This window comes from Microtus ochrogaster, chromosome 6 (genome assembly GCF_000317375.1).
Source record: "Microtus ochrogaster isolate Prairie Vole_2 chromosome 6, MicOch1.0, whole genome shotgun sequence".
Taxonomy (NCBI): Eukaryota; Metazoa; Chordata; class Mammalia; order Rodentia; family Cricetidae; genus Microtus; species Microtus ochrogaster.
The window spans coordinates 60,839,958-60,850,710 of record NC_022013.1 but is presented as its reverse complement, the minus strand read 5'-3'; the positions used below and the strand labels follow the sequence as shown (position 1 = coordinate 60,850,710).

The window sequence follows — 10,753 nt, the reverse complement described above, 5'->3', positions numbered from 1 at the left end:
GCTGAGAAATTACCATTAAATATGGAAGTGTATCTCTTTCATTGATTCCCCTCCTTTTTCTGAGAGAGAGGGCATTTCTAAAAGTGCCAGGAACTTGAAGACTGAAGACTATTTGAATGACCAAAATACAGTGTAACTGCAATGCTTTATGGGTTTGTGCAATTATATAGTTTTTTGCAGATTAGCCTGCAGTTTCCACCAATGAGATTGCTTCATTCAGTGTGGACAAGACAAAATGTTCACATCTGAGGTTAGTAACAGACAGCATGTGAAACATAAGAAAACTTGTGAGCTGTACGAAATGTGTTAACTGCTGAGCCATCTTTTCATCCTCTATTGGGAAGTTGTTGATTACTAGTTTAATCTTATTTTGTTGTTGTTTGTATGTATGTTCAAGTACTTTTTATTTTTATTATGATTTTTTGGGGGGTTTGGGGTAGCTTTTTCAGTTCATTATCTAATTGTTGGTATACAATTATACTAACCATAGTAGTAGTACTTACCCTTCCCCCAAGTAAGGTCAGTGTGCCTGCTTCTAGTTTCTAGTTTTTAGTAACCTGAGTCTTGCCCCTGTTTTCATATGATCATTTAGCCAAAGTCCTGGCAATTTAGATAATCTTTTCAAAGGGCTATAGTTCCTTTTTATTTTAGTTACTGTATTTTTCAGCTCTAGAATCTTTGTCTCTCTCTGTCTGTCTGCTGTCTCTCATAATTTCCATTCCCATTGTTTCTTTTAGTGGTTTTATTTTGTTTTTGCTTTTTTTTTTTATTCAAGGTAGGATTTCTCTGTGTAATAGTTCTGGTACTCACTTTGTACAGCAGGCTGGCCTCAAATTCACTGAGATCCGCCTGCATCTGCCTCCCAAGGGGCTGGGATTAAAAGTGTGCACCACCACTACCTGACTCTTTTTAGTTCTTTGTTCTAGGTTTCTACTAGTTTTTTTTATTTAACTTATAAGGACAGATGATTAAAAGTCTTCTAATAAATCTAGCAACTGCCCTTTCTTAGAGATAGTTTATATTTTTACTGTGAATTAATGTATACTTTTGTGTTCATTTACATGGCTCAAAATTTTTGTTATTGTTGAACATATGTACTACAGTGGTTCTCAACCTGTGAGTTGTAACCCCTTTGGGGTTACACATCAGATATCTTATGTCGAAGGTATTTACATTTTGATTCATGATAGTATCAAAATTACAGTTACGGAGTAGCAATGAAAATAATTTTATGGTTGGGAGTCACCACAAATTAGGGATGGTATTAAAGGGTTGCAACATTAGGAAGCTTGAGAACCACGGGTGTAGTATACAATGTATCTGAGAATTCAATTCTTTGGACTCTCTGGGGCTTCTGTTTGTTTGTTTTTTTTTTCTTTAAAATTTATTCAGCACAATACAATCTCCAACTCCATTGAGATGGCTGACCTTGTCCATGACCAAAGCAGTTTATAAACTGGAATTCAGTTGCTGAGCCAGCCCAGCCTCAGCTTTCTTGTCAGAATCAGGTCATATAGCACCTACAGCCTTCTTCTGTAGACGTCTTTGTCTGCCTCCCCTCTGTGAACCTTGCCTGTTGCTCACTCTCTGGACCTTTGGACTGAGGCCTACCAGTTTCAGGAAGGCTATGGTGCACGGTGACAGACACTATGTCCGAGGTATGTGGAGGTAGTAATGGAGATATTGGATGCTGTTGTTCATAAGGTACCAATAGAAACATCTCCAGGCAAACTGTTCCTTCATGTAGCCTTTAGACTTTAGAGACTTGTATGGCCTTCATTATATGAAGGTTGGACATCTTTCTTGTCAACCATCACTCCTTCTTAGAAAAGGAGTTCATAGATGGCAATCCGATTTTTCTTAGGCATCAACATTGTGGTGGCCACAGGGTCAGAGAGGGAGGCTGGAAAGGAAGGAGCATGTGTGGCGCAGTGTCCCCCTAGGGATTGTTATTTCTGGTTTTTACAACTTGTTTAATTAATTAATTAATTAATTAATTAATTAATGTAGGGGTAGCCAGCCAATCACCTTGCTTGTAGGGCGGGGTCGCCTGAGGATATTTTTTACTAATAAATATTGCTGGTGTGCTCTGCCCCTTCCCTTCTGCTTTCCTGTTTTCCGCTGGAACCTTGGGTTCTGTAAGTCTTTTCCCAATTAAAGCTGAATATATTATTATAATTTCTGTCTGCCTTCATTTATGCTGCTACAAATTCATTCATTCATTCTCTCTCTCTATTGGTAGACTGTATTTATTGGGCATCATAACTGAATTCTATTTCCCCCACTCCTAACTCAGCTGTAATTTGACAGACTTTTCTTAAAAACCCTCATCAGAAGATAAAAATTCTACTAGTCTTTGCAAAGCCCTCTGTCTTAGGACAGTCAGCGTTTAGTCATTTCTGCTTGCATAGGAGCTAAAAGGTGCACCTAAGGTCAAAGTTCAGGTTCTTGTTAGATGTTTTTACTGAGCTTTTTTGTAGCTTTGGGTATTCATGGAGACTTCTAGAGTTTCCAACATGCATAAGTTTTAAGCCTTTATTCATTTAATTATCTCCTTTTTCAGCCTCTTTGCAAACTTTTAGTTTTGTCTATTGCTTGTTGCTAATGTTATCTCTTGTCCTGGGTATACACTGACCCCAAAATGATTTTGATACATACCATCTGGGAAGCTGCTTCAACCCTAGGAGTCTCCAAGTCTTGGAAACCAAAACAAGGCCCAAACCCAACCTTAGGTATCCTCATGCCAATAATTGAAAACAAGCATCAGATCTATTTAGTACCAACAACTACACCAACATAGGTTGCTATCATAGAGGTTGCAGTCATTTGAGGAAATTGTGGGTGGTGAATAGGTAAATTAAATTACCACAGATTTACTAAAATCCAGCAGCTTCTCTCTCCCTCTCCCTGCCTGCCTGAGCCTCCCTCCCTTCCTGTTTTATTTTTTCTTCTTTTGGAGTGGTGTGCTTTGAGATAGGGTCTCACTATTTAGACCAGGCTAGTCTTGAACTCATAGATATCCACCTGCCTCTGCCTCCCAAGTAGTGGGTTTAAAGGCATATGCTTCCATGCCTGACAATAGCTTCTTCCTTTATTAATCATTTTTCTGATTTTTGTAAGATATCAATTAACTTTTACTTAGATAATAATTGATTTTGATTGTTTTGCTGTGTTCATTGCTTTGTGGTGGCATAGAGTTATTTTGTTTCTTTTTGTTTCATTGATTTTTTGTGAATTTTATTATCATGCCTCTGAAAAGAAAACAAAACATGAAATAAAAATTTAAAAATAAAAATGCAAATTAAAGAAAGAAAAAACCATTTTACAATGGAAACTGCAATGTGTCACCCATTCTCCCCTTTTGCCTAAACAGCTTTACTTGCAAATGTTCAATGTCATGACATTGGTCTGGTTTACAACCCCTGGTTTCTCCTACACCATCAATATTGGAGCCATGGGATGGAGTTTAAGTGTTCCTTACTATGCCATATTTTTAATTTCACTACCACCTTTTTGAAAAAGTTAAACGGAAAGTAATATAATGTTCATTGTCATGTGCTATTATTAGTCATTTCTTCTCTCTGTCTCTCTGTGTCTCTCTGTGTCTCTCTGTCTCTCTCTCTCTCTCTCTATCTCTATCTCTCTCTATCTCTCTCTATGCCTGCCTGCCTTTCTTTCTGTTTTTCTTTTGGGGGTTTTAGTTTTTTGAGATAGGGTGTCTCTGTGTAACTCTGGCTATTCTGCAATTTGCTCTGTAGATCAGGCTGGCCTCAAACTCAATAGAGATCTACCTGCCTCTGCCTCCCAAGTGCTAGGGTTAAAGGCGTGCACCACCACCTGGCTTAAAGCCATTTTTTTTTTTTTTTGGTTTTTCGAGACAGGGTTTCTCTGTGGCTTTGGAGCCTGTCCTGGAACTAGCTCTGTAGACCAGGCTGGTCTCGAACTCACAGAGATCCGCCTGCCTCTGCCTCCCGAGTGCTGGGATTAAAGGCGTGCGCCACCATCGCCCGGCTTAAAGCCATTTCTTAATGTGTACTAATATTTTCTCATCCCCTAACATTCTATCTTCACTTACTAATTAATAAGTCTTTTACTTTTTCTCACCAATATTTCTTTGTTTGTGTTTTACACTGCATTGCTTGATACCATGCTAAGCAAGTGCAGTTTCTACCTTAATTTTCCAGAATTTGAATGCCATTACAAATGGTATCTGGAATACTTTTAATTTGTTTGTTCATCGGTATTATCTAAAACTAACGACATGATTTTTAATAAAAAAAAACCCCACTTAGTTCTCAGAGCGTTTTAGTAGATTTGGTGTAATTTTCTATAGAGACAAGTATGTTCTCTGCTATTGAAGGCAGTTTTATGCCTTCCTTGTCCAATCTCTATGCCTTTATTGCTTTTCACAGCAATGCTAGGGCTTCCATTGAATAGGAGCGGAAAAATCAGACATCCTGCCCTGTTTGCTGTCTTAGAAATCAATCAGTACTTCCCTGGTATCTTTACATTCCCTTAAATATATGTGATTCTCAGTATAATAAAATTAAATAGAAGTCCAGTTTTCCTTCTATACATTAACGTAGGCTGAAATATCTTATAATTCCAGATATACTAAAGTACATCTAAGTCATTCTTTTCTTTGCAGATGTGCGCATTTGTAAATATCTATGAAAACACTTCTTTACAGTTCATTTATCTTTCTTCCTTAAGAGATGAGCATTTAGGAAAATAGAAATGTCTGGGGATTTTATATTGTGGACACTTATTATATTGTGGATATTAGGTTGAACTGTGTGAAATTGTTCACTAGTTTGTAGGCTGTACATCTTGCAGAGACAACAGTACTCCCAAAATGGGGGGAGGTTATGACAGTTCTTATAAGAAGATATAATTTAGTATTAAGTGTTAATTCATGAGAAAAAGTCCACCACTGCATATGATACATGTGGTCGTGCTCCTGAAGAAGATGCTGTCTCAAGACTGAGACTTTTACAATCTTCTTGTGTGTTTGATTCCGTGATTTATCTGTCAGAGTATCCACATTTAGGTTCAGATCGAATCCACTTGTGATCCTAGTTTTATGCATAAAACATTTTGGGACCACATTATTGAAAAATGAAACTCTGTTTACTTTGCTGTGTGATAATTTTGTGCAGGAAGCTGTTCTACATATGTCATTATTAGTTTATGTGTGGGGCTGTTTTGCCTGCACGGATGTATGTGCATCGTTACTTGCGTGCCTGGTGTGCCCAATAGAGGCCAGAGGATGGTTTCAGGTCCCCTGGAACTGAAGTTCCAGAAAATTGTAATCTACCATGTAGGTTCTGAGAATTGAACTGGGATCCTTTGAAGAGGAGCTAATGTTCTTAACTGTTGCCATCTCTCTAGCCTCCTAAATACATTTTTAGGTGTTTTTAACTTAAAATATTTAGGTCAGGGTATGGATTTGAGAAGTGGAATAGTTACAGATCAGCAGGTGCTTTTCCTTTCAAAATAAATATTTCAGCAGACGATAAGGATGACAATAAAGCAAACAAAACAGGAAGGTTGTGCATATCCTTTACTTTGTTCTTTTTGTGTAATTTTTGTCATTGGAAATTACTGGTGGAAGAAAGGTACACACTCTGTCTCTGTCTCTCTTCCTCCCTCTCTCTCCTCTCTCCCCCTCTCTCTCTGGCTCTCTAGTGGGTTTTTTAATCTATTCTTCACACTACTGTTCCGTATAACAAAATCTGGGTAAAGATTTTATATAATATTCATGAAACCAAAAAAATCTTGTTCATTGCTGTAATTTTAGCACTTATATAAATAGTTATTAACAAGCAATAATTTGAATAAGTGTGGTGATAGATTGTTAGGCCACCTAATTTGGTTCAAGTAAGAAAATGTAATTTGTATATTTTTTATTTTAATACACGGTATTCAATAATCATCAAAGAGTCACATGCTTTTTGGAGTGACTAAATTGTGTCTGTCAGTGCTGTTACAGGAGGCTGTTGTTTTTAGTCCGAAATTTGAGCTTGATTGAAAACGTTAAAGTCATTACTGACAAAAGTTGGATATGTTGGCTAGCACATGCCAGTAATATTAATGTAAGGGAGCTGAGGGAGAGGGTGAGAAGAGTGCATGACCTGCCTGGTCTTGTGTCTGTGTAACAACCCCAAACCTCTTAAAGTTGTTCTGGGCAGTGATGCACATGTCTGTAATCCCAGCACCCTAGAAAGCCAAGGGGCGGGGGGAGTGACTTTGAGGCAGATTGAACAACGTAATCAGAACCTATTGTTGTTGTTGTTTTAAGAAGAGTAATAAAGCCCCTCTTTCATTTAAAACTCCTGTTGAAAACACAAGATTTAGAAATATTTTTATATTGGTAAACTAAATAGAACTGAAATTTTTTTCTTTTGTATTTGCTGCCACCAAGTGGCAAATTAGCGACATTGCCACTTCTGTTAGTATCTTTTTGTTTTGACTTGGGTTTGTTTTTACGCTGTTGACAAGCCACAGCTTACCTTCTTGAACCAGAGCTAGATAAGAGCATTTCTGTGTTTCTTGCATTTTACAAAGGCCTATTACGACATTAGCAACAAGTTACTGTTGACAAAGAATATTTTTTTAAAAACGCAAGATTTTTCTAGTGTAGTATGAAATATGATCAATACAAGCTAGTTTACAGAAACTTAATTCTTACACGTATTCTTTAGTGATACTGCATATGAGAATTATGTCTTCCTAATCTTTTAGAACTGATTTTGCTTATTTTGAAGAAATTTTGCGAAATTAACTAGTGGGCAACTTAATTTTATTCTAGGAAAACTATTATATAAGAATATGTAACATTCTTAGAAATGTGTTTAATATTAGGAGGTGGGTTTCATGCAACTTGATATACTTTTGTATATAACTTGATGTAATCTTTCAAAATGTTATAGAAGACTGTGTGAAGACATGGATAATTCATTGTCTCCAGAAGTACACGCCCATTCTCCCACGTGTTTCTTCCTTTACACCCAGCTTAAATCCCTACTAAAACTGATTCTTTCTCTTTTTTTTTTTTTGGATTTTTGAGACAGGGTTTCTCTGTGAAACAGCCCTGGCCATCCTGGAACTCACTCTGTAGACTAGGGTGGCCTCGAACTCAGTGAGATCTGCCTGCCTCTGCCTTCTGAGTGCTGGAATTAAAGGCATGCACCACCACCACCTGGCTTAAAACCCACTCTTAATAAGCCCCCATTTTGTTTTGTGGGGAAGAAGCAAATTAACAAAATATATAACTGAAAGTATTTAGAAACATATATAGAAAATACCTAGCAGTGTTTAATTTTTTGATAGATCATGGTAAATTCTTAAATTTATGTATTAGAAATTAATGCTTGGTATTGGCATAAAACAAACAGGAAGACCAGAAGAATGGAATTGAAGATCCAGATATCAATTCACACACTTATGAACACCTGATTTTTGACAAAGAAGTTAAAAATATAAAATGGTAGAAAGAAAGCATCTTCAACAAATGGTGCTTGTATAAATGGATATCAACATGTAGAAGAATACAAATAAATCCATATTTATTGCAATGTACAAAACTCAAGTCCAGATGGATCAAAGACATCAACGTAAGGCCTGCCACACATAACCTCATAAAAGAGAAAGTTGCAAGAACACTTGAATGCATTGGCACAGGAGACCAATTCCTAAATAGAACCCCAGCGGCATAGACACTGAGAGAAACAATTAATAAATGGGACCTCCTGAAACTGAAAAGCTTCTATAAAGCAAAGGACCTGGTCAATGACACAAAACGACAGCCTACAGAATGGGAAAAGATCTTTACCATCCCCATATCGGACAGAAGTCTGATCTCCAAAATATACAAAGAACACAAGAATTGGACACCAAAAGAACACAGAATCCAATAAAAAAAATGAAGTACAGACCTAAACAGAAAACTTTGAACAGAGGAATCTAAAATGGCTGAAAGACACTTAAGGAAATGCTCAGCATCCTTAGTCATCAGAAAAATGCTAATCAAAACAACTTGAGATTGCATCTTACACCTTTCAGAATGACCAAGATCAAAAACACTAATGACAGCTTATGCTGGAGAGGATGTGGGGTAAAGGGGACACTCCTCCATTGCTGGTGGGAGTGCAAACTGGTACAGCCGCTTTGGAAATCAATAGGGAAATTTCTCAGAAATTTCTCAGAAACAATCTACCTCAAGACTCAGCAATACCATTTTTTTGGGTATATACCCAAAGGAAGCTCTTTCATACTACAAGGACATGTACTCAACTATGTTCATAGCAGCATTATTTGTAATAGCCAGAACCTAGAAACACCGTACATGACCCTCAACTGAAGAATAGATAAAGGAAATGAGGTACATTTATACAATGGAGTACTACTCAACAGTAAAAAACGACATTTTGAAGTTTGTAGGCAAATGGATAGATCTAGGAAAAACCATATTGAACCAGAAAGACAAGTATAATAAGTACTCACTCAGAAGTGGCTTTTAGACATAAAGAAAAACCAGCCTACAGTCTACAACGGTAGAGAACCTAGACAACAAAGAGGAGCCTACGAGAGACATATATGGATCTACATAGGAAGGAGAGGAGGCAAGATGTCCTGAGTAAATTGGGAGCGTGGGGGTCATGGGAGAGGGTAGAGGGGAAAACGGGTGGAAGGAAGGGGAGCAGAGAAAAACATAGCACAATTTAAAAAAAAGGAAAGATAAAGACAAACTAATGTTTTATATGTAAAGGTATAAATAATATTTTATGAATCACCTGCAACTTCTTAAACCATGTATAAATAAATATGGCTAAGTCGTTGGATATGTCAGAAAATATATTTGGACAGGGTTTTTGCTGTGTGTGTGTGTATTTTAAGATTTAAGAGGATAATTTATTGCCACTAGTTCTGAAAAAAAAGCACCATACTTCGTGTTTCTTCAAGAATCCAATAAGGTTTAACTTTTATATAGAGGTAGTCTTTAAAAGTGCATGTATATATGATATATGTTTCATATAAATATGACATGTATACATCTGTAATTCTCAGAGTTGTAAGTTGGAGGCAGGAGGATTGAGTTTGAGATCATCCTGGACTCCATAGAAAAACTTTGTCTCAAAAAAATAACAGGAATAAAAAACATATCCTACACAAATTAGTTTTATTGATAGGAGGATAAAAACTAAATTCTGAATTAGTAAAAATCAAAGTAAACTTTCTATCATTTAATAACTTTTCTTAAAGCACATAGTCCCTTCATTTTGTCTGTTTGCTTTCACTGACCTGTGATTGGAACTACTGCTTTCACTAGAGGAAAATAATATGGAAATTCATGTTATATCCTAGTATTCCTGTGTAGTATTGTCATTGGTTTTTTTTTTGCACTACTTATCCTCCTTAAAACTTAACCTTGCCACACATATAACTTAACCATACACATAATTACATGTGACTTAATACTTAATGCCAGCCCCAGTTGGAGGCAGCTAGTGTATAGTAGTAAGCTCTGTATTGGTGAGAGAATTTGATAGGTGCCTCTTCCTAGATAGATCTTACTTAATGTTCTTTTTATAGCTTGGGGAAGAAAATAGTAAATAGCCGAAGATAATGAGCATGCTGCAGATTGTTTTATTTTCTCCTGTAAAACCAGTAAACACTTGCATCCTGTTTCCCGGCTGTCTGTTACTCTTCTCATTCTCTTAACTATTAAATGTAATACATACTTTAATAATTATCAGCCACAGTAATCATTAGGTGAATGTCTCCTGTGGTTTTAGTGAAAGTAGTTTTATAAAAATCTCTTAGACTGCAGAGGAAAAGCATTAGATTGGGGAGCACTAGAAAGACATTTGAATTTGATATGTTTGCTGTTTGTTGGGCTTCACATTTGAAGTGGAAACATTAAAGTCAGTAAAGGAAGAAACCATGGTTTAATAATTGTTGCTTTATAGTCACTAGGCTGCAGTTGCTATCTTTTTGTTAGATGTCTTTATGCTCTCAAAACAGTAATGCTGCTTGATATTACTCAATACAGTATTCCTTCAGAACAGAAAAAAGTACCCTTACTGGAGTTGTATTTAAGTTGTCTTTGGTTTTATGTTAAGTTAGAATGGAAAGCTGTTTGTTACCCTGTGATGAATAGACTATTCGGTATGTTAAACTGGACTGAATATGATTACGTTCAAGATCCATGTTCTCTTTAACAGTCCTGATGTATGAGATACATGGCTGCTGGTGTCTCTTTACGTGGCCCCCTTTTAAGAAAGTCTAGATGACATTCCAAATGACCACTGTTTTGTTTTTTTGCGATGCTGATAGGCACATGCTAGGAAGTGCTCTCTTTTCCTTCATACTTTATTTCTCTCCCCCACTCCTTACCACTACCACCCCCTTTGAGACAGTGTTACCATGTAGCTGTGGCTAGTTTCTTCTCACTTTTTTTTTTTTTAAGTTTTGGATCCTGTCCTGTAGACCAGGCTGGCCTTGAACTCACAGAGATCAGTCGGCTTCTGTCTCCCAAGTGCTGGGATTAAAGGCGTGCATCACCACCACCTAGCCTTTCTTCTCACTTTTAAAAATGTATTGATGGCGCAAGCCTTCAATCCCAGCACTCGGGAGGCAGAGGCAGGCGGATCTCTGAGTTCGAAATCAGCCAGGTCTACAGAGCTAGTTCCAGGACAGGCTCCAAAACCACAGAGAAACCCTGCCTCAAAAAACCTAAATAAATAAATAA

At 37.0% G+C, this 10,753-nt stretch overlaps 1 protein-coding gene and 1 pseudogene across 1 annotated transcript in view; one reads left to right on the top strand and one right to left on the bottom strand.

The window, feature by feature from the left end:
- Window positions 1–10,753, top strand: part of Ankrd28 (ankyrin repeat domain 28) — a 144,705-nt gene that overhangs the window by 31,959 nt on the left and 101,993 nt on the right. The window lies entirely within an intron of this gene.
- LOC101995822 lies at window positions 1,385–1,874 on the bottom strand (annotated as a pseudogene).